Consider the following 27,854-nt stretch of genomic DNA (forward strand, 5'->3'; position numbering starts at 1 on the left):
AGGCATGAAAAGTAAAAGATATGCCATGAGAAAGCCTGTATAGCACACAGGAAGTAGAAATCCACATCCTCATCACTGAAGGTGAAAAATTAGACCAAAAATGAGCATCCAGGCAAGAAATTGCAGAGGAGCAAGACAGCAAATGTCTCTTTTACAATACAAAACCCCAAGTTAGGAAGAAATATATAACTAGGCATTAAAGTTACTCTGCAGATTACTATATTCTAAATATTACACTTGTGATAATTAGGTTTGCGTGGCTCCTAAACTGATTTTGACATTTTCTTCTCAGGGAATACTTGCTCTACATTTATTTCCCTTAATAGTTAACTAACGCCAATCCTGGCCCATTAGCATCATCTGGGCCACTCTTAAAACTACTGCTATCCAAGACCATCTTTGTTAATATCCTAGGGCGGCTGTAACAAAATAGTACAACCTACGTGGCTTATCACAACAGAAATGTATTATCTCACAGCTCCAGAGACTCAAAGTCTGAAATGTGTGTATCAGCCATGCTCCCACTGACACCTGGATGCCACCATCCCTCCTTGACTCTTCCAGCTGCTGGAAGCCCCAATGTTCCTTGCCTTGAGGCAACCTAACATCAATCTAATCTTGCCATGCCATGTCCCTTATTTCTCTTCACATAATCTCTCTGTACAAGTCTTTGTATTCAAATTTCCTTTTTAGAAGGACACTAGTCAGATGAGATTGAGGTACATGCTAATGACTTTAGTTTAACTTGGTCACCTCTTTAAAGATTCTGTTTCCAAATAAGGTTGCATTCTGTGGTACTGGGGATTAGAATTTCAACATATCTTGCGGGGGGAGGAGGGAGATTAGGACTTCAACATATCAGTGGGTAGACAGAGTTCAACCCATAGCAACATCCCAGATCAATTACATCAGGTCTCTGTGGTGAGGCCCTGACATCAGCATTTTACAAGTGCCACCAGATGATTCTAGTACACAGCTAAAGCTGAGCATCACTTCCCTGGGAGATGTTCTGTGATGGCCACATTGCCATGGGAAGCCACTGGTGTTAGAGCTAGTGAACGCTGGGGACTAAAGCACCAAACCTGAGGCAAAAGGAGATAAAGAATGAATATTCTAAAGCAGTTTTGTTGTTTTGTTTTGTTTTTTTCAATCTGAAATGCACAGGAAATAAAGTAAGAGTTCAAAAAGCATACTGCAGCCGAGGCATACCCCAGAGATTCTGAGGTCATGGGTCTGGGGTGAGCTATGAGCCTGGAGAATTTTAAATGCCTCCCAGTCATCCTACTGTGCAATCAAGCTGGGAACCACTGTTTACCGAGACAGATTTGCTACAACATGACCGGACTGGCCCTCAAAACTGGAAAAGCTAGGACAAGAACTCCCAGCACCTGACCCCAGGGCTTGGCTCTTTCTACTCCCTATCTGACCTTTTCAACAGATCATCTTACAACATCATGCCAAAGGATCATTAAATATTATTTTTCCATTTCTCATATAAATGTGGGCAGGTATTTCTCATTTTAAAAATCATAAACTACCCCTAACACTACTTCCAAATCAATTACCTTCCATCACCTTACTATTAGGCAAAGGGGAAGGCAAAGGGAAAATACTGTAGACTCAAGATGAGTTTAGAGGAAAGTTTTCACTTTCCATGTACTTCATGAGCCTCTGATACATGATTTCTGCCATGAACCATTTCCCTGAAATGGAACTCATATAGGTCACCTCTTAGTAGCCAAATACAAAAGACCAGCAGTCATCATCTTACCTGAACTCTGTGACATGGTTTTCAAGACCTTTGCTGGCTTCCCTCCTCTTCTGTGTTCTTCCTTTGCCTTCCATGGAATCTTCTCTTTCAATTTCCTTTGGGGGCTCCTCTTGTTTGCCTGCCTGTAGATCAAATTTTGGTATCCATTTTAACCTTATTTTTGTTTCATCATGACTTAGGTTGAAGCATATGATATTATGCCTTGTGTAGCCCAGGTTAAATATTGGTCACATCATCTTTTTTCATCTAATGCTCAGTCTCAGTACACTCGTGACTACACTACTCATGGCTTCAGCCATCACCTGTATACAGAGGGGATACTCAGACTAGTTGTCAAAATATTCTAATATTTCCTACCAACTAGTAAATAGTTGATGCCCAGTGCTCTCCATCCACCAGTGCCATTTCATAATCCTATCAGTCCTGCCTCTTTTCCTGCAACTCTCGTCACCAAAAACAACAGGGAAAATGCCTAGCATAACAGGGGACTCCCTGAGACCCTGCTTCAAGACTAGAACCAGTCTTTGTTCTGATTGGTTGTTGTCCTGATTGAGGAATATTTTCATATTACTGCTATATAGTCATGATTTCCAAATGTACCTATCCAGCTAAATCACCTTTTGTAGCTTCAGACCCATATTGCACCTGACTCTCCCTACTTGGCTATCACATAGACATATCAGAATTAATAGGCCCAAGATGGAACATCAACCCCCCCCCACACACACACACACAGTGACAAGCTAACTTTGATGGTTCCAGTGAACTACATCTCCAGGTATCCATGTCCTTGTGTAGTGCCCTGTCACACTGACTCTGGACCTGGCCACTAGACTTGCTTTGGCTGATGGGACATTATCAAACAATGGAAATGGAGGCTTAAGAAGTGTTCGTCCATTTGGAATACTTGCTCCTAAGGGCATCTCTCAAACTCTAAAGTAGCTCAGACTAGATTTTGTTATGATGAGACCATCCTGAGAAGGAGAGGCCAGAGGGAGGAACATTGAGACCCCAAATACCACAGAGCATCCCCAGTCCCTCCTGTCCAATGTCTAACCTACCGATTCTGAGAAGTAAAACAGATACTTTAAGCTTCTATATTAGCCAAAGTTCTCTAGGGAAACAGAACTAGTAGGATGCATATGTGAGTATTTAAATGCATGGTTCATGTGATTATAGATATTGACAAATCTCAAGATCTGTAAGGTAAGTTGGCCAGTTGGAGACCGGGGAGAGCCAATGTGTAATTCCAGTCTAAGTCGAAAGGCCTGAGAACCAATGGAACAGATGGTGTAATTCTAATCTAAAGTCAGGAAGCCCAAGACCCAGAAAGAGCTCATGTTCCAATTTGCGTGTGAAGGCAATAAAAAGCTGACATCCCAGTTCAAAGGCTGTCAGGCAGAAGGAGTTCTCTCTGACTCAAGGAGAGTCAGCCTTTTTGTTTAATTCAGGCTTTCAGCCAATTTGATAAGGCCCATTCACATTAGGGAGGGCAATCTGCTTAACTAAGTCTATCAATGAAGATGTTAATCTTATCCAAAACACTCTCAGAGAAATGCCTAGAATAATGTTTGACCAAATATTGAGGCACCCTATTGCCCAATCAGGCTGACATACAAAATTAACCATCACAACTTGTAAGCTTTTGGTTGGTTTGTTATGCACCAAAGATGACAGAAAAAATATATTTTGCAATATGATACAAGACTGGCCTATCTCATACAGACTCAAACCTACTCCTTATATAATATGACCCACTTCTAGAAATGATATTATCATTCATCTAATACCCAAATCCAGAATCTAGGACTGTCCTAGAATAACAGTTCTCCTTTGTTTGCACTGGATCTCCAATACTTTTTAATTCTGTCTCTTAATTAATTTCAAAAGACTCTTTCACCTCACTTCACCACCCCTGGTAGAACAAAAATGGCAAATAGCTGGTCCTGTGCTGTCATTCCTCCCACCAATGACCATGGCAAACATGGCCAATCCATCAAAGCTCTGTGTTCAGCTCACCCAGGAGAGTGGCCACATAATTCTCCTCAATGCCCCACTGCAGGGATTTACTACAAATCAATCCCACGGTATGCAACACATTTGCTATTCCTGTTCTAGACACTGCTGATTTATCACTTATATTAAGGCAAAAGCCATTTTGCTGGTTACACCAACCTCCCCTACCACTACCCAAATCAATTTTTCTCCTACCCTTTTAGAAGGATTACCAAATTAATCTTTCTAAAGTGCAATTAACATTGTCTGGGTTGCCAACCTGTGCTCACCTCAGGACTCAGAGGTGACTGGGTCTGTGGTAGTCAGATTGGTAGCAAAGATGGCTTTAGTTCTCTGCCCTCCTCTGTATGTACAGCCCTCACAATGTGACTTTGCAGCTCTTCCTACCAAGAGATAAAGTCTGTTTATTACTCCATCCCTTGGATGGAGCCTGGTGACTGGCTTTGAATAGGAGAAGTCACACTGTGGAGATTCTGAGCCTAAACCTCAAGAGATTTTGAGTGCTTGTTCTCTCTCTTAGAAACTTTCCTCTGCCATGAGAACAAACCTGGGTTAGCTTGCTGGGGGACAAGAGATAACATGGATGGAGCCATACCTCCTAAGCGAAGTGCCCACATAGATATGTTAGAGAGTATAGGCAAGAGCAACAAAGCCACCTGACTACCCACAGCTTATCAGTTCAATGCACAATCCATAGCCACTCAGGTGACCCATAGACTCATAAGGCTTTGTGGCTGTTTGCTGTACAGCATCTCAAGGCCACAGGTAATGAATGCAAGGTTTATGTGAAGGACCTGTGAAGCAGACTCATCAGAGTTCTGTTTGCATAAGGAACTCAAACACTGATGCAAGAGAATTCATCCAACTGAGTCAGAAAAACAAATTTAACAACCAGTAAAATCCATAGGCGGCCATTGTAGGAAAACCTTTACAAGGCTATAAGAATACAAGGGGCATCTGCAGACCCAACAATGCTGATGCTAGCACTTTCATCCCCAGTGGGAGACAAAGCCTGTATCAGCACCTGTGTATCCCCAGAATCTTCAAAGGGCATTTTCCAGCATCAGCGGCCTCTGCAGCTGACATCCCTGCAGGGGACCATGGCAGAGAAAATGGTAGACACCACATGGTAGCTAAGAAGATTGTATTTGTAAAAACATTTGAGGTGCCTCTGGGAACTTCCAGAAATAAAAGAAGGCATCTTGAAAGGTCCTGCCAAAGAAAGAATGTTTTGTAATAATGTTTTGGGATCTATCTTAAGCCACAACCTGATATACACTTGGGAGATGATTTAGAAAAGTCTAAAATTGTTCAATGATTCTCCTTTGCCCTCAAAGGAATAAAGCTGTTAACACTGAAATACAAGTTCATTCATCCCTCACCTCCCCTGTGCGCATGTCTACATGTTCATACACACAATTTCCACCTGCATTATTTCTGTTCATTTCTATATTCTCCTTGTTCTCCCTACACCTCTTAGATCAGATGCATTCTCAGCCCCTTCTGTCTCAACTCATGAGGTGAATTCATCTTTCAGAAAGAGCATCTCAGAGACCCCACAGGTGACGCCCCCCCACCCAGGGGACACTGGAGTAGAAGCTACATTTCTTTCCTTTAACCTACAGTGTCAGCAAGGGGAGGTGGTCCTCTCCCTCCAGCGGTAGAAGCAAAATTGAACCTCGTAGTAGAATGACAAGAAAGAAAGAGAGAGAAAAGGAAAGGGAGGGAGGGAGAGAGAAGGAAAGAAGGAAGGAAGGAAAGGAAAGAAAAAAGAAAATCAAAAAAAGAAAAGAAAGCCTCAAATTCAAAACCCAAATTGATTGCAGGTCCTGCCTTCACGAGTGAAGTCTGCTTTTCCATCCCTCGAATCTGGACTTGACCGTGTAACGCTTTTGTCAATGAGACATCAGCAAATGCAATGCTGAGAGAGGACTGAACAGTGCCTTGCACTCAACTAAGTAAGTCTAGCTCTATTTCCGATGTACCTGGAACTCTGAAATAGTAATTTGAAGGAACCCAAGCTAACCTACTAGAAAGGCAAAATGGAGGAACGCAAAGCACCCCAGCCTTCAATCCTCCAAACACCAAACATGTGGGTGAGGTCAGCCCCGCCCACCCATTTCCAGCTGAGCTTCCAGATGCAGTGAGCTTAGGCAAGACCAGAGAGGAGGAATGGCCCAGTCTAGCCCAGCCCACACTGCCAGCCTACAGAATTGTGAGCAAATAAATAATTGTTTGGTGTAAGCCATGAAGTTTTGGGATAACTCGTTTATGCAGCAAAGGCTACTGGGCACATCACTAAAAATAAGTCATATGACCTCAGAGGTAAACAGGGCAGTGAAGAGTCATAACAATCCCTCATATCAGATGGGCTTTCCACACCACAGCAAACTGCACAAGGGTTGGGATGGGAGAATTTATTTCTGGGTCTATCACCAGAATCTTATTTTAAAGTCCACATGGAATGAAGACAAAACAAACAACAAAAAATAATATGTGATAAAATCAAAACAAAAGCTTCTTTCAAATCTTAGAAAATAAAACAGGTGTGTTTTCCTAAGAAGAGTAATTACACATATGTAAATTATATAACTGTTCACGTGGTCTTCTTTCTTTGGTTTAAAAAAAAATTCAAACCCAAATTTAAGTAAGGGGAGGTGACTTTTACATGACTAGGACTTTTCAGAATACCAAGTATGTACTAGTCATTTATTTATTTCGGGGATCACATTTTCTACATGTTATTAAAATTTTTACTTCTATTGCTTTTTCACCCTTTACCTCTAATATATTTTTTTAAAGCAGTCCAAATGGTTTTTGGATGAAGATCTGATATATGCAGTATTCACTTGTTCATTTCTTCTATTTTGATCTAAAGACAAAGCAGAATACCCATTCTTTCTTGTGGGATCCTCTACTTTTTCCACATGCCTATGGATAGAGCCATGGGAAGGGAGGAGGAACTAGGAAATAGAAGTGGTAAAACATTTTTGCAATTTTCCAAGTCCTAGATATAATCTAAGGGATGTGCATTTTCTATTGAAATAGTTTCTCCCATAACAGTGCACACTCTTATTAGAACCGTATTTTTGCTGACAGAGCCCAGTTACTTCACTTCTGCATATAGAAAAAGAAAAAAAAAAAACCACAAAACATGCTCACCACTGTGATATTGATATACTTTGATTTGCTCAGTGTCTTATTTATTTTTTAGAGATCCAGTCTTCCTTGACACTTCCAAATGACTATGGTACTGGCTGCATTTGAACCAACTTATTTGAATTTTGATCTACGTCTTTAATCAGGCACATTGCTTTGAATACATTAGTTTGAATAGTAGAGTCAAATGGCTCTTGTTTTTTCCGTAATGTGAGTAAAGAAATTAATAGGATTTAGGGATTAGCTTGAATGTCTTCTTTTATGTGACCTAAATAATATACTGTCTTATTATTACTGCATTCCTGACAATAAAGCGCATAGTGTTTTCCAATGTGTTAAAACAATAGCTATATAAATACAAAACATATTACCCATGTCTGTTGTGTATTTAATTGTCCATTATTAATATTAATCATCTTTGCTTTCTTCCAGAGAGCTTAAAGTCCCATATATTTTACAATCAAAACTGTCAAGAATTATAACACTACTCTATGTGATCTCTATAAAAGGAGATATAAATGCCAATCAAAAGGGCCATTGGTTGCTTCATTTATATTCAAAGTGCTTCTGCACATAAATTACATTAATAGTTTATATTCTTTCTACCTAGTCTCACAAGGAGCTCAAAGCATGTCAGTCCTTTCCTTCTTATAACCTCTGCTTGAGGAGGAATCAGCCCTGGTGGAGCCCTGGGAACCTCCGACCTCACACAATCCACCAGACATGGAGAACAGGCCACCCTTTGCCTCTCTTCTAGACATTTCCAGATCCAGGGTCTTGAGGCAACAGGGAGTGATGGAGACCCTATATGCTGCTGACCTGACTCAGGTGACACATGTAGGTCACTGTTATGATCCTGTCTACCAACCTGAAGCTGCCTGGGGCCATGGCTCTTGGCTCTTTTCTCTCTACTCTGGGAGGGGGCAGAAATTATCAAATGGTACACACACTGAAATGTCACTGCAAGCCAGAACAGACTCCTTTTGAACTTCTGGGAAATATACCTGACAACGGGTCCAGAGTGTTCCAGCCTGATTCCAACTTGTATGCTTTAGTGAGTACTATTTAACAGAAACTTAAGAGCATGTACAATTTAAAAGACACTTTATTAATACATTTTGTAATGTCACTACTTTATTCCAAACACATCCTGAGAATGTGCTCACAAGCTCAAGGCAGGGAATGCCTATCTAAAGAGCCATGCGTTAACAAGAGGCCATTCCTCAAGGACAGCAGAAGTGCCCCATCAACTGCATGATAATATTTGAAGTAATTGTCTTCCTGCTTTCTTGCCATTTTCTAGGACATCTGAACTTGCAAACATGAAGCCAGATTGGGGGAAAGGCACCTTCCAACTGACATACAGGTCAACCCTTTCAGATGATGAACAATGAAGGCAAGATCACTGCCAGAGTTCTGTCTATTCTTCTGGGCAACCCTTGTGATTTTTCCTCCTTCCATTCTTACAACTTTCTGGCTCTAACAGGAAGCTGGAGTAGCACCGTTAGGGCAGAATTTAATATCCTCATTGGCTGGCACTGTCTTTGCAGACAAGGAGGGGTACTCACGGGGAATACACGACAGTAGATGGAATACTGCTGGTTTATTGTTCATTTTCTCAAATTGAGAAACAGTTTAAAAACCACTATATTTATTTAATTACTTCATTAATTAAATCATCATAGAGTGTCTATATGCCTGGGACAGCACTCAAGACCTATGGATCAAAGTAAATGAGAATAAATGGTCACTGCCATTTCTTGTGTCTTATGATGGCAGATGTTCATTAATTTACTCAAACAAATATTTATTGAGTGTACAACTATGTGCCAGGCGCACTAGTAGCTCTGGGAAAACAGCAATGAATAAAACACTAAAATCCTTTTCCTTAATGGAAGCTTACAATTTAATGAAGAGAACAGTAAAGTAAAAAAAATAATAAAACCAGAATAAATAAGTAAAATATACAGTATGTAGATTGTGCCAAGTTCTATGGAGAAAAGGCAAGCAGGAAAGGGATTAGGAAGTGGGGCAGGGTTTCGTTTTGCCTAGGCCCCCCAGGGAAGACCTTGAAGTGAAGAAACTACTGAAGAACCAAAGCTATAGAGGAAGTATGCCACATGCATACCTAAGGGAGGAACATTCTAGACAAAGAGAAAGCAAAGACCAAGTGCTAAGAGAGAACATGCCTGAACGGACAGTTCCAGGTTTTATATTCCAAACATGGCACCACAATATGGCCCATCCCATATGACCTTTCAGAGCCTTCCCCTCTGCTATCTATCAAGAAGTAAAGTCTATGCCTCCTCTCCCTGGATGTGGACAGGGCTTTGTGACTGCCCTGATTTGTAGAGTAGGACAAGTATGATAGAAGTGACACCAGGGGGTGCCTGGGTGGCTCAGTGGTTTAAGCCTCTGCCTTTGGCTCAGGTCATGATCTCCAGGTCCTGGGATCAAGTCCCACATTGGGCTCTCTGCTCAGCAGGGAGTCTGCTCCCCCCATCTCCACCTGCCTCTTTGCCTACTTGGGATCTGTCTGTCAAATAAATAAATAAAATATTTTTTTTAAAAAAGTGACAGTGGGCAACTTCCAGGCAAATTCATGAAAGGGAGTATAGCTTCTTCTTGGCTCTCTGTCTTGGGATGCTTACCCTGGGAACTCAACCACCAAGCTTCTGCTTGGCTCTCTTTCTTGGGATACTTACCCTAGGTACCCAACTACCATGCTGTGAGGAAGCTCAGGCCACATGGAAGCCCACATGAAGAGGGACTAAGGCTGAGACTCAAGCAGACGGCCAGCAGCCAGGTGAATATGTAGACTCGGAAGCTGCTCTTCCAGCCCTTTGTTGAGCCCCGTCCACTGATACCATGGACAGCAGCAATGAGCCTTCTCCACTGACCCCTGGTCAAATTGCAGAATTGTGAGCAAAATAAATGACGGCTCTTGTTTTTATCCACTCTGTTTTGGGGTAGTGAAAGGGCCAGGTAACCAAAACAAGTGACGATGGCATTGTAGTTAGAATTAGTTGGATTAGGAAGCAGTCAGAGGAGAGGAAAAGACCCTCCAGAAGGGGGGACAGACCCTCCAAAGTTTTACAGTCCATTGAAAATCCTTTGCCTTTCACTCCACTGGGAAAGCCACTGGATGAACAAGTAAATGCTAGTCCCTCTCAGGGTCCTGCGTGTCATCAATAAGACAGCCTCCAACAGACACACACCTTAAACATGCTTGGGTAGAGATTCATTTATTTATTTATTCTTTCCCCTCAGAGAGGGAGACCTCTGTCTACTTCCCACAGTCAGTGTTTTGCATTCATGATGGCAAACTCACTCACAGACTAATCTGACCAGCCTGTTTCCTGGAACAAAAATTTTAATATTTGCCAGAAGATAACCTCAAGCATGCCATTGAATGTTGACCAGCCACAGCCTCCAGTTCATAAGGAGACTACAATCTCCATGTATATATAGATTTCAACCAACTTAAACCCATAAATGACCAAATGGGGTAAGTAAAGGGTACTTTCCACAGAGGATCTGGACTTTGTTTTCCCTCTAGTTTAATAAGCCTTTAGTTTGCTGACTTTGAGGGCTGCAGGGTAGCCCATCTGTCATGGAGACATTTGCTTCGTTGTGTGGGAGGGCAGGCAAACACAATCCTAGAAACAAAGCGTTTTTCAATGCTGAGAAGCTCAGAAAGACAAGCATTAAAATAATCAATCCTTGCCAAGGTTTTAAACAGGTTAATGCACCAATGAGATGATGTGCAGTATCTGCCCCCATTTAGGGCCAAGTTTATAAAACATCCTCAATCTGGGAGTTCGTAAATCTGGGACACCCTTCAAAGAAATGGGCTGAGGGGAGGCCCCGTGAAGATGACAGCGAAGATGAATCTGGAGGGAAACAGGCCACTGCTCTTGACTCACAAAGGATAGGGTCATGTGCAATTACCCCTGGGGACAAGGCTTCTGGATTGAGGTCTAGGACTAGTGGAAACAAGCATTCCATTATGCATTGGTTCAGTCTGTGGGAACTAGTAACAGTGATAAATTACCGAACATTACATTATGTTCCTGCGCAGATTGAAAGAGAACATTTGGGTAGGTGGATGAGCAATGGGACTCAACAAAAGACGCATTAGATCAGGCCCAGTCAGGAAGAAATAAACACTTCTGTTCTTGCTGTTTTGCTTTTGCTTTAACAAACAGGATCACAAACAAGACGGCACTACGCTGAAAAGCATTCTGGTAAACGTCCTCCAGGGCTGCCTCAAGAACCTTAATGTTCTCTGTGGTGAGATGGAGGACGGTCATGCTGGTAATGAGAGGCAGACCGGGAAAACAGAAGAATGATGGCACACTTTCTGATTTTTTTACTTGTTCCTACAGATTTAAGACCATGTCATTCCACCAGAGGGATGCTAAGCCTTTCTCAAGAGAATCCAGTCAGAGAAAGGAAGAATTAGAGGGTTTCTTCAAGATCTTCTTCTGATTTCATAGATGAGAACCCTGAGGCCCAGAAGAGTTAAATGTCTTGTGCAAAGTCCCCAGGTCTTTGGGAACCAATAATCATATACGTTTGAGTGTAGGATCCTTAACACTATTTACTTCAGTGGCTGATACACATGCCAGTCATCCAATATCACCAGCATTAGCACCTCATATACAAAAGTCACTCAGTAATGATGGTCTCCCTACACAAGCCTGCAGGATCTTTCAGGGCTAGGTCTTGTTTATGCTTGCCCCTCCCCACCCAGTGTCTAACAAATTGTTTTCCATGTCATAGGGGCTCATTTTCAATAGAAAGATGGACAAATGTTAGATTCCACACACACTCAAAATGTTAACGTTTTTGTTGTTTCTTATTGCGGAAATACCAATTTCTTGACTGATATACCAAGGATTTATCAATTGCCTGCTCTTCTTCATTCAATGAATAGATGGGATTGAGCATCTTTTATGTGCTAAATGCCATGGATATAGTAATGAGCACAGCAGGTGGACAGCCTGGTTTCAAGGAGGTGACATTCCTATGACTGTCTATTGCTCAGCAGTCAAAGCAGTTGACCTGGCTTGACCGGGACTCACAGGCCAATCAGATGAGGTGTGATTATGTATCTAAACCTGCCAGACAGCCATTCAAGACAGATGGCATCAGCATGTTCAAATAATAAGTTACATGGCTATTCAAGGGATGAAAGAATTAGCATGGCCCCAACAGTCTCAAGAGATCCCAAGGACAGTTTGAGTAGCTTTTTGTGAATATGGCAGAATTTGAAAGAGTAGAGAGGAGAGGAAAGGGCTAGCATCCCAGGGAGATGGAGTAAGTGGGAAAAACAACATGAGCATGAATAAGGGGCCAGGAATGACTCCAGGTGAGCTAGATTTTAGGCCAGAGGGGGTGAGGTTAAGTAGGGCCAAATGGTGAAGGCATCAATTATGGTAAATCCCAAAGATAAAATAATATACTTAATATTCATTTTGAAAAATGGCTGGAAAGTGAATGACAGGTCATCTGTGGGTGTATAATCTACTTCAACATGTTTCTGTCCAGATTGAAGAGAACCCAGGAAACTTACTCCCCCATAACCCATCCATTCCCTTCAGAGCAACAATTATTCAGGTAAGGAAATGCACAGAAATATCACAAGGCTATGAATTGTCAAAATGTGAGAGATTAAATTCCATGATCACTTTCTTGGAGCATATTCCAGCTGTTAATACTTTACGATGAATACTCCATAATTACTTCTTTAGAAAATGAATTCCAAGTATGTACTTATACTTGTCCATCTATCTTTGAATCTAGTCTCTGTAAGCTGAGTCCAGAGCACAAACATAATTCAAGAGAATTAGATTTTTAAAAAAATATAGAGAGAATAGGTGCATATTGTATGTTAAAATGTCTCTGCCATGGCTATATGCCAAAGTTCAAATATTGCCCATAATGAAGAGGTGTGTATGACAGAGGAGAGGGTGGAGACAATGAATAGATGTGTGGATGAAATAGCTAAGTCTTAAATTAACTACTTTAACAGTCAGTTGTCCTACCATAAAGTTAGGGACCTTGGTCTAAGTGGTAGATTGAATGCATTGCTGGCCTCAATCATCAACCTTCCTCTCTCAACACACACACCCTCTAACTTTGGAGTCCCTTCCTGCCATGACTCTGAGCCAGCCTTGGGACTTGTTGTGCCCAACAGACTGGAGTAGAGGGAAACCTGACCAGTTCTGTACTGAGAACTCAAGAGATTTTCTGTCTCTGCCCTATTTCTTTTTCTTTTTTTTTTTTTTTTTTTTAGATTTTATTTATGTATTTGACTGACAGAGATCACAAGTAGGCAGAGAGGCAAGCAGAGAGAGAGAGGAGAAAGCAGGCTCCCCGCTTAGCAGAGAGCCTGATGCGGGGCTCTATCCCAGGACCCTGAAATCATGATCTGAGCCGAAGACAGAGGCTCAACCCACTGAGCCACCCAGGTGCCCCATGTCTCTGCCCTATTTCTTGAAACCCTACTAGGCCACCATCTGAATGTGCTGGGCTACCCTGTAGGATGAGAGACCACATGGAGCAGAATCTCACTGTCTCAGCTACAGCCACTTTAGCCCAATTACCAGCCAGATGACCCCCAACCAGGTGAAACTCTAATCAAGCCTAACAGAACCATCTACCCCAGACACAGCTGACCCCAGATGCACGAACCTAGACCAGAAATACTATCAGCTGAAATTCTCGGATTCAAGAACAAAAACACATGCTTGTTTTTTTAATCCACAGAGCTCCTGGCAGATTGTTGAATAATAACAGTTATCTGATTGAGAACAGATCCTGGCTGTACATTATAGTCTCTTGGGAATTAAAAACAAAAAAACAAAAAACAAAACAGCAATGCCTACTGGTTTTTCTCTCTACACCAAGATTTTGTTGAATCCACATAGGTATTGTTGTATTTTGTTTGCTTAAGTGCCCCCAGATTTCTAATGGGAAGCCAGGGTTAAAACTTCTGGCCAGAAATCTTCTTGCCCCTGTCTCTCCAAATATTAAAATTCTAGGTGGGTGAGGCATTTGTTGTTTTAGGTCTGGATGATACTAAATTGTGTTTGCTTTTCACATGTATGCCTGAGAAGATGAACATGAACCTGTCTTCCTACATGTGAAGTACTCTTCTAAATGTCCACCAGTTTATCCAAGCAATAAGAAATGATTCTTGTCCCCAAAGCCAGGGCTATTATTACCTATGGGATGGGTCCCAAAGGCCCCTCCACCCTCTGTCTGGATGCTGACTATAACACACATAAACTCGTTTGCCATTTCATATTTAGTTTAGGTTGGGAATCGGGCACAACCAGACACAAAAGGGATATGACAGCAGTAGATCCCTGGGGAGTGGGGGAGGGACTTTCAGGGGGTACACTGCTTTTACCTTCTAAATAAGTAATTGTCAGAGTGTTGGTTTGTGAGTGTAAGTAAGCCACTGGGAGGAGAAACTGGATAAGGAGCATTTGATTTGAGAGTAAGAAGATCTGTGTGGTAGATCCCTTGGTGCCCTGTCCGAATCCCCTTCCCTGAGCAGGTGTAACTCTCCCCCCAGATGTGTAGATATTGCCTGCCAAAGCCTTGCTGCCTGCCCCATTTGCGAAAGAATTGCCTGTACAGACAGAAGCTACCTGTCTGGAAATACCTGGGAGGTTATGCCCTCCCCACCCATCCTGGAGGCAACCTGCAGCTGGCTAATGACTGAAATACACAGAGTACAAAAACTTGGCCTCTTTACATCAGTCAGAAGAGCCTTCTGGTGTCACTGATATTCTAGAACTCTCCATGGGATCAGCCTGAACCTCAATTTAGTGGTAAGAAAGCCTATTTTTTTATTTCTTCCCTTGCCCTAACCTGCTTCCCTCCCTCCCTTTCTCCTAAGAGCTCTTCCTCAATAAATCAGTTGCACCAGAATCTCCATCTCAGGCTCTGCGTCCAGGGAACCCAGCCCAAGAACATCTGATTTCCTGAAAGGTCTCGATTAGATCCCTGACAACACCTCTCTCAACCCCGTCTTCCCGGCCACAGGCACTGAGGACGAGCCTCCCTCTTCTAGTACCGCACCACCCACAGATGCTCGCTCCAGTGAGGACGCCTTCTCAAGTCCAAAGGGTAGTTATGCATCGCCACTTTCCTATGCATCCTTCAGGGTTTTTACTAACCTTCACTTTGACTTCATGCATCCTGGGGAAACTCCACTTCGGGCAGGGTTCTAGCGAACTGTCTCTGCCTCTGGCTTCCTTCCTTTTAAGAAAGTACTCAAGGTCATAATCGAGCCCAGCTTCCTCCCCCAACACCAGCCCACGCTGATCTCTTTCACCTCCTTCTTCACCTATCATCTACCCTGGCAATTTAAGCCCAGAAAGAAATCCCTATGTGCTATCATCATGTATCACATTTGTTTCACCATGTGTTTTATTCAATTGTCTTATCTCTCCAGCAAAATAGCAGATCCTCAGGGATAGGGGCTATACCTTTCTTATAATTTTGTATTCCTTAGTGCCTGGTTCTATAGATAAATACACATTTACTGGTGACCTACAAAGAAAAAGTCTCGAGTCACACTTAGGTCTAGTTGCACAGGGGTACACAATGTAACCTTACTGTCAGAGCACAGGTTAACTCAGTGGTTGGGATTTGCCATTTGAGAATACCACATCTTTAACAATTACATTCCCTACAAGAAGGACCCAATAGACTGAAATGCCAAATTGCCAAGTTTCCTAGTTAATTGTGAAGATAGATACATCCTTTCTCCTTTGCAAATGCTGCTGTTGTTTCACATAATGACTTTAACTGTAATGGAAATGAGTCTGGACAGATCAATTTTTAGCCCTCAGCAAGTTAAGTTTGTCAATACAGAATGTAAACAGCAATAGAGATTGGTAATTAATAGTACAGTTTTATTCCAAAATTATAATATGTCTCCTTTTTCTTTCCCAGTTAAATTCAAAAACCTTTGGTAATTAGCACAATTTATACAACTAGTGTAAAAGCCATTTCTCTAAGTGCACATTACACAAAATGATCTACAATTTCAACTTAAATTTTGCAAGAAACAAAATACACAAATGTGGTCAATGTATATAAAGGAGGCTTTAAATTCTGTCCCAGAATGTTCATGTCACAAATTTTAAATTATTTTAAATTAAATTCCAGTAAGCATCCTTATATTGGACTTAAATATATTTCTCATAAATGAAGACACAGTACACTTATGAAAGCATGAAAATGTAATTGAGTTGTACTCCTCTGAAGGTCAGTCTTCTGCTAGGAAACTCCACTGAAGAAAACAGCAGAAATAGCTGAGCAATCCAAAGTCAGTTTGCAAGTGTGAGAGAGAAGGAACGAAGAAAGAAAGAGGGAAAGAGAGGAAGGGTGGGAAAAGAGGAAAGAAGGAAGGAAGGAAGGAGTGGGGAGGGAAGGAAAGAGGGAGAAAAGGAAAGGAAGACAAGGGAGGGAGGGAAGGATGAAAGGAAAGGGTTAGGAGGAAGGAGGGAAGAGTCACTATGGATTGTTGAAATGGCTGCGATAAAGCACAAAATTCGAGGGTTGTGCTTTGACAGAGAGGCCCTCCTGGCTCATCTCCTGGCCTTCTATGTACTTGGCATACAGTTGTGGCCTACTTGCTTATCTAACTTGCCAGCTCCGGTGGATTAAAATCAGCAGTTTGTTAAGGCAGGAGAGCTGCAGGAGGCTCGCTAGCTCCCTATAAAGCCATACCTGGAAACTGGAGAAAAGACAGAAAAACACTGCATGACACAAAAAGTGGCATTCACTATGGTTATTGTGAGTTTTCAAGAAAAGACAAGTTTCGTTCTGAATCTTTGTTTAATAAGGTACAGAAATGTGTAACATGTTTCTGAAAGACTTTCAGAAAGCCCTGAAAATCCAAAACATTCATGAATGTTTTGTTATCTTGATTCCATAGGTCAGTTTCTATTTCCGGATACTCTGACCTAGGTCCTCATAAATTAAAGAAATGTTCCTCAAATATCCCAGACTTCCTAATAGACCTGAAGATTTTTATTTGGAAGCCAAGGTGACCATAATTATTATGGTTAGCTTATTATTCAAGGGTGTGGGGTGGGGGGGAGGAGCAGCAAGATAGACTTAAGATGATGAAGGAGGATGCGTTTCCATTTTCTCTCTATGTAGATAACACTTGAATTTCAAAAGCAATGGAGTAGAACTGAAAAAAATAGAGGAAGAAATATGTCCTTAGCCCAATTTATCCCAAGAATCATCTATACACATTAAACTAGATTCTTTCAGGTCTCCATTATAAATCTAATAAATCAAAGTCTTTAAAATAATGTAACACTGCTCTTCATCCATCCATGACCTATAAGTTATAATCATGAAAAGAAGGAAAACAGTTGTTAGAGGCTGAAGACTCAGCACTTTTAAAGACAGAAAGGCAATAAGTTTTGTGTGTGTTGAGTTTGAGGATTTCTTTATAGATCATGGATATCAACCTTTTGTCTGTACTGTCAATTGCAATCATATAAAAAAATGGGCAGAAGATATGAACAGACACTTCTCCAATGAAGACATACAAATGGCTATCAGACACATGAAAAAATGTTCATCATCATTAGCCATCAGGGAGATTCAAATTAAAACCACATTGAGGGGCGCCTGGGTGGCTCAGTGGGTTAAGCCGCTGCCTTCGGCTCAGGTCATGATCTCAGGGTCCTGGGATCGAGTCCCGCATCGGGTTCTCTGCTCAGCAGGGAGCCCCCTTCCCTCTCTCTCTCTCTCTCTCTCTCTCTGCCTACTTGTGATCTCTGCCTGTCAAATAAATAAATAAATAAATAATCTTTTAAAAAATTAAAAAATTAAAAAATTTAAAAAAAAAATAAAACCACATTGAGATACCACCTTACACAAGTTAGAATGGCCAAAATTAGCAAGACAGGAAACAACATGAGTTGGAGAGGATGTGGAGAAAGGGGAACCCTCTTCCAATGTTGGTGGGAATGCAAGTTGGTGCAGCCACTTTGGAAAACAGTGTGGAGATTCCTCGAGAAATTAAAAATAGAGCTTCCCTATGACCCTGCAATTGCACTACTGGCTATTTACCCCAAAGATACAGATGTAGTGAAAAGAAGGGCCATCTGTACCCCAATGTTTATAGCAGCAATGGCCACGGTTGCCAAACTGTGGAAAGAACCAAGATGCCCTTCTACAGATGAATGGATAAGGAAGATATGGTCCATATACATTATGGAGTATTATGCCTCCATCAGAAAGGATGAATACCCAACTTTTGTATAAACATGGACGGAAGGCAGCTATGCTCACCACTATACCACCAATGCTGTATAAACATGGACGGGATTGGAGGAGATTATGCTGAGTGAAATAAGTCAAGCAGAGAGAGTCAATTATCATATGGTTTCACTTACTTGTGGTGCATAAGGAATAACACAGAGGACATGGGGAGATGGAGAGGAGAAATGAGTTGGGGGAAATCGGAGGGGGAGATGAACCATTAGAGACTGAACTCTGAGAAAGAAACTAAGGGTTTTGGAGGGGAGAGGGGTGGGAGGTTGGATGAACCTGGTGGTGGATATTATGGAGGGCACATATTGCATGGAGCACTGGGTGTGGTGCATAAACAATGAATTCTGGAGCACTGAAAAAAAATTTTAAAAATATAAGAATTTTTAAAAATATATGAAAAAAAAGAAAAGCATTAAGTGCTTGATATGGCTATAGCTAAATCAGAGAGTATAAGAGAGGCTGGTATGGGAAAAGACTTCTAGAGATTCGGAAGTGTTTGTAGCATAAAGTAACCATGAGGGTCATGGATTATATGGGCATTGCTGGACTTGGCACTCAACGGAACAAAAGCAAAAAGGATGAGAAAGTTGAGCAAATGAATTTTGATACCTCAAGCTTGGTTACCTATAGTAAAGGAGAGGTTGTTATTGTTGTTGTTGTTTTTATTTATTTTATTTCATCTTATTCATTTTAATTCCAGTATCATGAGTATACAGTGTTATGTTAGTTGCAGGTATACAATACAGTAATTCAACAGGAGGCATTGTTAGTAAACACATGAAGGTAAGAAGATGGCGTAGTAATGTTGAGGGCAGAGAGCCCTCCAGAAGGAAGTCTGAAAAATTAGTTTCAAGTTCCTGAGGAAGCTCTAGAACACTATATCATCTACCTAGATGTGATTATCTGCATTCCAGAGCAGTGCTGCAGATCAGCAGCAGCATCTGGAAAACCATGAGACCTGCACCATCTTGAGGTCTGCCCCAGACCTACTGAGTCAGAGTCTCTGAGATGGGAACTGACAGTCTGTATTTTAGCAAACAGTCCAGATGATTCTGAGTGCACTAAATCTGGGAAGCACTGAGCTAGAGAGTAGATGAGTTCAGGGAAGGAGAAAATATACACCTCAAAGAAAAGATGTTTACACATTAGGGGGTTCTTTTAGGAGCTGAAGGAACTGAAAAGCAGGAAGAAGAAGAAGAAGAAGAAGAAGAAGAAGAAGAAGAAGAAGAAGAAGAAGAAGAAGAAGAAGAAGAAGAAGAAGAAGGAGGAGGAGGAGGAGGAGGAGGAGGAGGAGGAGGAGGAGGAGGAGGAGGAGGAGGAGGAAGGAGGAAGGAGGAAGGAGGAAGGAGGAAGGAGGAAGGAGGAAGGAGGAAGGAGGAAGGAGGAAGGAGGAAGGAGGAAGGAGGAAGGAGGAAGGAGGAAGGAGGAAGGAGGAAGGAGGAAGGAGGAAGGGAGAAGGAGGAAGGAGGAAGGAGGAAGGGAGAAGGAGAAGAAGAAGAAGACGACGACGAAGACTCACCATAGATGGACTCTCAAAGGAGTATGAGAAAATTTATGGTGCATTTCAATGTGAAAATCAAGGAAAAATAAAATTTGTTCCCTTATTTTAAGCTTCCTAAATGTTATACTCTGAGTGATGGGACCAGTTCGGGATTAGGTAAGAGAAACCTCGGTGGCTCCAAGAATCATCTGTTCAAGTGGAAAAAAGACTGTTCTATACAAAATAGGGCTTTGGTCAGCTCTGTATAATGGTGGAGCTATGAATGATAATATTCTAGCAGAGTAGCAGAACTTCTGGCTGCATTTACCTGTTACCCCAAGAACACGGGTCTTTAATCCCACATTCAAATAGACAGATCACGTGTCTAAGAAGCTGCCACAGAGGAAACATGGAAAATCTGCAGTGGGTCCTAAAGGAAAGAAACAACAGAGCTCACTGGCCTTGCCCACCTTTAATTTATCAATTTTATTATTTTTCACACAAATATTGAATTAGAGTGTCTTAATAAATTTCCTCTAGCAAATGAATTTCTCTCCAACGTAGACTAATAACAGGCACAGAACAAGTTCTCTATGGTCCCTGATGCTGGGAGAAAATTACTTCCGGACATTATAGCTCAGTAATGACAGCATTTAGTGTTACCCCATCATCAAAGCAATCACAAAATCATCCAGAAAAGTACCTATTTTCACAGAGCACTGAGCTGGGCTCATAATTCTGGAGTGAAGGTGTCTGGTTTTTCTGCAACGCAGTGGCTGGTGCCCGCGGGCAGTGTATCTACTTCCCTAAACTAATGTGGGAAAAGGACATGTCGCTGGGGTGGGAAGACACTTCCAGTTTAATTTTGTTCCACTACAGAAACTTGTAAGTTCCATTTCGAGGGCAGAAGAAGTCTTTGTTCAGTGAACAAGTTCTTTTTAGCAGCCTCTGTCCTCACTGGCTTAACATCATAGTTAGATATACCAAGGTTGGTAAAATTCTTGTTTAAGTAGATAGAATGCTGACTATATTTAGGATATATTTGTTTAATTTTTTAATATGTACATAATATGTAATATATTATATTATATATATAATTAATATAATATAAAGGCTGGTAGACCACCTTTGGCTATTTACTTTCTTCACCACAGAAGCTCGTCCTTTCTCCTACCCTGTTCAATGTTCCATACCAAAAGGAAAAAGTAAAATTGGAGTCCAGAAATAATCAAAATCAAAACAAAAAATTTTAGGTGTGGAAAACAGACGACAGCACGTTAAAAAGACGACAGGATGTTAAAAACTTGAGGCCAGGGGTCAGAGAGACCTGGGTGCCAATCCCAGCTCTGATATTCACTGTATGACCTCCACTAAGTCATTAACTTGAGAAGCTTCAGTTTCCTGATCTGAAAAACAAGAATGAAAATCCCATCTCCCAACAGAAGTGTTTTATGAATTAAATGAGATAATGTATACCTAGTGTTTAGTTATCAAGGCACAAGAAACTCTTGCCACAATGTAGTATAGGTTCCTTATGTTGCTACACAGACCACATAGTGGAATATATGACCCCAGATTCAAATTCTACCTCTACCTCTTATTAGCTAGCATTTCTTTTTTTATATATAATTTTTTCAATTTATTTATTTTCAGAAAAACAGTATTCATTATTTTTTCACCACATCCAGTGCTCCATGCAATCCGTGCCCTCTGTAATACCCACCACCTGGTACCCCAACCTCCCACCCCCCGCCACTTCAAACCCCTCAGATTGTTTTTCAGAGTCCATAGTCTCTCATGATTCACCTCCCCTTCCAATTTACTCCAACTCCCTTCTCCTCTCTAACACCCCTTCTCCTCCATGCTATTTGTTATGCTCCACAAATAAGTGAAACCATATGATAATTGACTCTCTCTGCTTGACTTATTTCAATCAGCATAATCTCTTCCAGTCCCGTCCATGTTGCTACAAAAGTTGGGTATTCATCCTTTCTGATGGAGGCATAATACTCCATAGTGTATATGGACCACATCTTCCTTATCCATTTGTCCATTGAAGGGCATCTTGGTTCTTTCCATAGTTTGGCGACCATGGCCATTGCTGCTATAAATATTGAGGTACAGATGGCCCTTCTTTTCACGACATCTGTATCTTTGGGGCAAATACCCAGAAGTGCAATTGCAGGGTCATAGGGAAGTTCTATTTTTAATTTCTTGAGGAATCTCTACACTGTTCTCCAAAGAGGCTGTACCAACTTGCATTCCCACCAACAGTGTAGGAGGGTTCCCCTTTCTCCACATCCTCTCCAACACATGTTGTTTCCTGTTTTGTTAATTTTGGCCATTCCAACTGGTGTAAGGTGATATCTCAATGTGGTTTTAATTTGAATCTCCCTGAGGGTTAATGATGATGAACATTTTTTCATGTGTCTGATAGCCATTTGTATGTCTTCATTGGAGAAGTGTCTGTTCATATCTTCTGCCCATTTTTTGATATGTTTGCCTGTTCCATGTGTGTTGAGTTTGAGGAGTCCATTATAGATCCTGGATATCAACCTTTTGTCTGGACTGTCATTTGCAAATATCTTCTCCCATTCCGTAGGTTGCCTCTTTGTTTTTTTGACTGTTCCCTTTGCTGTGCAGAAACTTTTGATTTTGATGAAGTATCAAAAGTTTATTTTCGCTTTTGTTTCCTTTGCCTTTGGAGACATATCTTGAAAGAAGTTGCTGTGGCTGATATCGAAGAGATTACTGCCTATGTTCTCTTCTAGGATTCTGATGGATTCCTGTCTCACGTTGAGGTCTTTTATCCATTTTGAGTTGATCTTTGTGTACGGTATAAGAGAATGGTCGAGTTTCATTCTTCTACATATTTAGCTAACATTTCTTAAGCCACTAGACTCTCGTTCTCCTCTCCACTGGAAAAACGGAGGGGATGGGTTAGAATATTCTTCAATACCCTTTATCTTAAATATTTTATACACCATACACCTTTATCAGTTGCCCTGAGACCTTCCTGTCCTCAAAACTAATTATAAAAAGAACCCGTCTATGTGAACTATACAAAAGGGATTTGTAGATGTGACTCAATTTTTCTAAATTTCTAAAGTAAACCATATACTGGGGTGCCTGGGTGGCTCAATTCATTAAGCATCTGCCTTCCCCTCAGGTCATGATCCCAGAGTCCTGGGATCAAGCCCCACACTGGGCTCCCTGCTCTTTGGGGAGCCTGCTTCTCCCTTTCCCACTCCTGTGCTCTCTGTCTCTGTCTCTCTCTCTCTGTGTGTCAAATAAAAAAATAAAATCTTTAAAAATATATAAATAAAATAAAGTAAGCTATTTATTGAAAAAAAAAAGACATTCACACAGAAAAGTGACAAATTAAAATTACCAGGACGGATGGTACAATCAGCATCCAAATCAAGAACTAGAGCTTTACCATCAGAGTCTCAGGCCATTAAGTCGTTCTTTCTTTTTTTTTTTTTTTTTTATTTCTTAGTACACATAGAGAATATCTGGTAAATACATAAGGAACGGTTAACATACAGGTTTTGCTTCTAATTAAAACAACAACAAAAGCTAAATTAGGAAAAAAAACCTCAACTGAATAAAAAGCATTCTGGATGGGAAAAAGAAAAAAATGGATCAAGATAAATCATCTCCACATTAAAACCCACTGCAAAGCTAATTTCTACGATTCTATTATGTCTGTGCTAATTTAGCCACCAAGAAGAAATTCGAGTGCAATATACTGTTCAAAATAAAACTCAATGCACAAATAAGTCAATAAAACCTGTTAATAAAAATAAATAAAACTTGTTTCTTTACATGCCCATTGCCGCCGTTGGCTTCCTGAGGTCCCAATCCCAGAGCCTTACTGGGCTCTCACTACCTGCTGTCATTTTTACATTTTGCTTCTTGGACTTTCTGCGCTTTCCCCTGCCCATTGGTAGAACGGTTTGCAATACAGCCAGACCTGGCTGCACTTGGAAATGGCAGCCAGCACGCTGAAGCAGACCTGCCCTGTTAGTGGCATCATTATCTTTTAATTATACCTATATGCTGAGTGCCAGAAAACGGGTTCTCAATGCGTGCACACTTTTCCTTCTAGCACACACTAGCTCTAAGCATAAAAAGACTCCATACGAGTCACAATCATATTCTCCCAAGCTTGACACCTAAAACCACATATGAAGAGAAATATTTTGTAGGAAATGCAAACTCCACTACATTTTACTCTCATGTTAGCTTGCAAAGAATTAAAAGGAAAAGAAGGGAAGGTTTTCGATGCTATTGACAAATGAGAACAAAAAGACTGTGGGCTCTATGAGAATGCAGTTTCTTTGAATTCAGGCAAGAAAAGGTAAGGTATCTTCGACTTTATTTATCTTGCTCAATCCCCTTGCCCCTGAAGCCTGACCTGTAATTCTGCAGAGAATCTGGAACAAAGGAAGACAAGGAAAAGGGGGAGAATGGGGAGGAGAAAGGCGAATAGAATAACCAGAGGAGAAGGGCAAAGGAGGCCTGGGTAGGGTCTAGTGCTGAGACCTGCAGCTTCGTGGGCCCCGAGAGCACAGTGGGTGATAGTCTGAAATATTACCCAATATGTTTTCATTCCTAGTGGTTCTCACTGCCCTTTCCTGCCCTCTTCCCTCCCACTCTGGCTGAGGCAGCCAGTGCTTATGGGGTGGAGCTCGGTGGGAGGAGGAAAAAAAAAATTCAGTGCTGGGTCCTGATTCCAGATTTGCCTCTTGAAAGGCCATTTCAGGGAGAGAAAGGAGTAGTTGTTCAAACCAAAGCTTTCATTTGCAAACCAGAAATGTTAAAAAAAAAAAAAAAAAAAAAAAAGTTTGGAGTGCTCAAAACAGAAAAAGGATTATTTTTATTTCTGTTTGTTTTGCTACCCAAAAGCCATAGAGTAGGGAGGATTCAGGACTGGGTGTGACTTTGGGGCATTTCCTGAACCACAATGGCTGAGGCTGAAAGGAGCCTTCCTGGGCTGGGGCTGGGGTGGAGGACCCAGAGGGAATCTGTCAACAGAAGTGAGGTGCCTGGGTTCTCCCTTTTGGGAGAATCTTCTGTGAGATCACACAGTTTTAGGGCAGGCCAGGAGGTGAGAGGCAGGCCCTATTCAGGCAGAAGGTCCTGAGCTCCCACCTCAACCCAATTTGACTGCCCCTATCCACAACACAGTGAGATCCAGAAATTCCTGAGAGAACAGACTGGGATCCCAACCCCCAACCAGCAAAGAAGGTAGACATTCCAAATGGAAGTCATGGCCCAGGACCACAGACAGGAGCAGTGGATAGCAGAATATGTCCAATGGCCAGAGAGTTGATGTGACATGGAGATGGAGGCAGCTCCCAAGAAAAGGCAGGGAGGACTAAAAAAGCATGCACTAAATCCATTCCTGTCATTCCAGATATCTGCCCTCTGAACCTAGCTCTCCTTCTTGGGATAAAATAAGGATTAGGGCTTCCGTATACCTGCCTACTAATGTGTCCACATCAAAGATCACAACAGCTTCAAAAGCCTCCTTGGTGGTTCCTACTGCTTCTTGATATCCCTAATTTCTAGTAATGGCATCCCCTCCCAGGCAAGAAGAGTTAGTGTTGGTAACTATGTCATCAGGGTAGTCTAATTAGCCATCCAGCAAGGGGGTGCAAGGAGGTCCTGAAATGAATGGAGAGTAGTCTTACAGCCTAGAAACCCACCACCCTTCCAATGATTGAAGATGTTCAAAAGCCATTCTCTTGATTCACCCCTGCACCCCAATATCCTATAGCATCACACTGAATTCTGCACTCCATTTCACCTCTGGGGACCAAATGGGGAGGAAATGACCTCCCATCCCCATGACAGATTCTTCCCTTGAACCTTTCCCCATAAGGTCATTTCTGGCCCAGAGAAATGATGAAGAAGAATTTTTGCTGTGAAGCAAATAGATTTGCTATTACAGTCTATGGAGATGCTCCCAGTCAAATGTTCCCTTGTTGGCTTTTAAGAGTTCTTCCGAAGGTGTGACCAAAACCAGCAGCATCACCTAGGGGCTGGTTAGAATGCAAATTCTCAGGACCCCACCCAAATCTACTGATCAGAAAAATCTAGAGTAGGAATTTGTTTGAACAACTACCCCATTTGGACTCCCAGCCCATGCATGTTAAGTATGAAATACATTGTCTTTAGAAACCTAAGTGGTCCCTCCATATTGATCTCTACTAAAGATTGAAGGTATTATTCAGATAGAAATCTTAATGTCCTCTGCACCCCAAGCCTCCAGCAGCCTCTTAGCAGGCTCCTGTGAGCCCTCCACCAGGAATCTCAATTCATCCAACAGTCCTGAGGATCTTCCATGGTTGGAATTCTGAACTCTCTCTCTCTCTCTCTCTCTGAGGCTCCAAGCCTCACTGTTATGGCTTTGTGATATGCAGAAATAGAGGAGGCAAAATCCATCAGCCATTTGAAAGCAGTCCACTTGACTCAACTTTTATTTCAGAAAAGAGGTGGCCCATGAGCTTGGGACATTATCTAGCTGTCGCTGCCTGGTTGCAAACAGAATTCCTGTCTGCGAGATATTCTCATTCCCTGGCTCCTCTTGCTACTCAAAATGTGGTCCATGGACCAGCACCATCAGCATCACCTGGACACTTGTTAGAAATGCAGTCTCAGGGGTGCCTGCCTGGCTCAGTCAATAAAGCATGCAACTCCTGATCACGGACTTGTAAGTTTGAGCTCCATGCTGATTGTAGAGATTAATTAAAAATAAAATCCTTTAAAAAAAAAGAAAAAGAAATGCAATCTTAGGCTTCACCCCAAATCTATCAAAACAAAATCTGAATTTTAGCCAGGAACCCAAGAGATCTGTATGCTCATTAAAAATTGAGAAGCAGTCTCTGTAGCTTGGTTGCTGTTAGTCCAGTCTGCACATTAGGGTCACCTGGGAAAGTCTTACAAAAGCAATAATGTGCCCCAAGGCACATTATTTAACTAGTCCAGAGTGAGTCCTGGACACCAGTATTTTTTTTTAATTCCCCCAGGTAATTCTAATATATAGCTTGGGTTAAAACCTAGTGCCCTGCCTAAACCAATAGACCCAGAAATGTCAAGTTTCCCTGGCTGAAAATTTACAGGTGACTTAAAGGCATAAGGAAGGAGGAGAGAGGGATAGATGTGCCAAACACATTACAAATATTAGCTCATTTGCCTCTATGAATAACGCTGAGAACGTGCTATCAGTAGAACCTTTTAACCAATAATGGAAATGGAGGCATTGAGAGTTTAACGTAGACAGGATTCCAAATCAGCAATTCCAGAATTAGCAAGTTGTGGAACCAGGATTTAAAAGCTTGAATTGAAAACCCTATTTGCTAAATACAGAAACTAAGTGATACAAAAATGAAAAAAAAAAAAAAGTAGAAGTATGCCATGGAATATTAGTGAGATAAACCAATGTTCCAACACATGAGGCATCACAGCACACAGAATTCTGAATTGGTTCACACTATGATCAAATATAAATGCTCTTCATACAAGATTTGCAGGATCTGTGCTCTTTCTCCCGCCCTCCCTCTCAGGCATAGCTCCGGAGGTGCCCTATCCAATGAGGGATGTGAGGGCTACCATCTTGCAGTACCACTCTGCAGAAAACAGAGTGTGACAGACATTGAGCAGGGACATATAGCACTCCACTGTGCAACCTGATGATGGGTCTCCCTTGTCATCTTCTTGACCCCTGATTCTCAGAGCTGGGTATCTCCCAGAGGGCAATAAGAAGGCAGTATGATTAGCAAATGCAACGTGCATTCCCCTCAACCCCACCATGTCAACTCCTCCATTGACTATGCAACCTAGGTCAGGGCACTCAACCCTCCCACACCTCAGATAACTCAACTGTAAAATAGAGAAAGAACCACACAACATCACCCTGGTGGCCTGGCTGTGGTAAAGATTGTGAGGATATGTTTATATAAAGTATGGAATACAGTGTCAATGTGGAATTTACTGCTATCTCATGACTTCGAATGGGCACCCTTCCTCCCTCATTACCTGAAACCCTTACACCCACCAACATGGATACTTTTTGAGAGTCCCTCTTCCACATAGAGT

General features: G+C 41.7%; 1 long non-coding RNA gene across 1 annotated transcript in view; it reads right to left on the reverse strand.

The window, feature by feature from the left end:
- The window catches only part of LOC309871044, a 70,253-nt gene that overhangs the window by 4,722 nt on the left and 37,677 nt on the right, over positions 1 to 27,854 (reverse strand). The window contains exon 2 of the long non-coding RNA XR_014314986.1: positions 1,772 to 1,893. This is a non-coding gene — a long non-coding RNA (uncharacterized lncRNA). The remainder of the gene's footprint in view (positions 1 to 1,771; positions 1,894 to 27,854) is intronic.

This window comes from Mustela nivalis (genome assembly GCF_964662115.1).
Source record: "Mustela nivalis genome assembly, chromosome: 8".
NCBI classification, from domain to species: Eukaryota; Metazoa; Chordata; class Mammalia; order Carnivora; family Mustelidae; genus Mustela; species Mustela nivalis.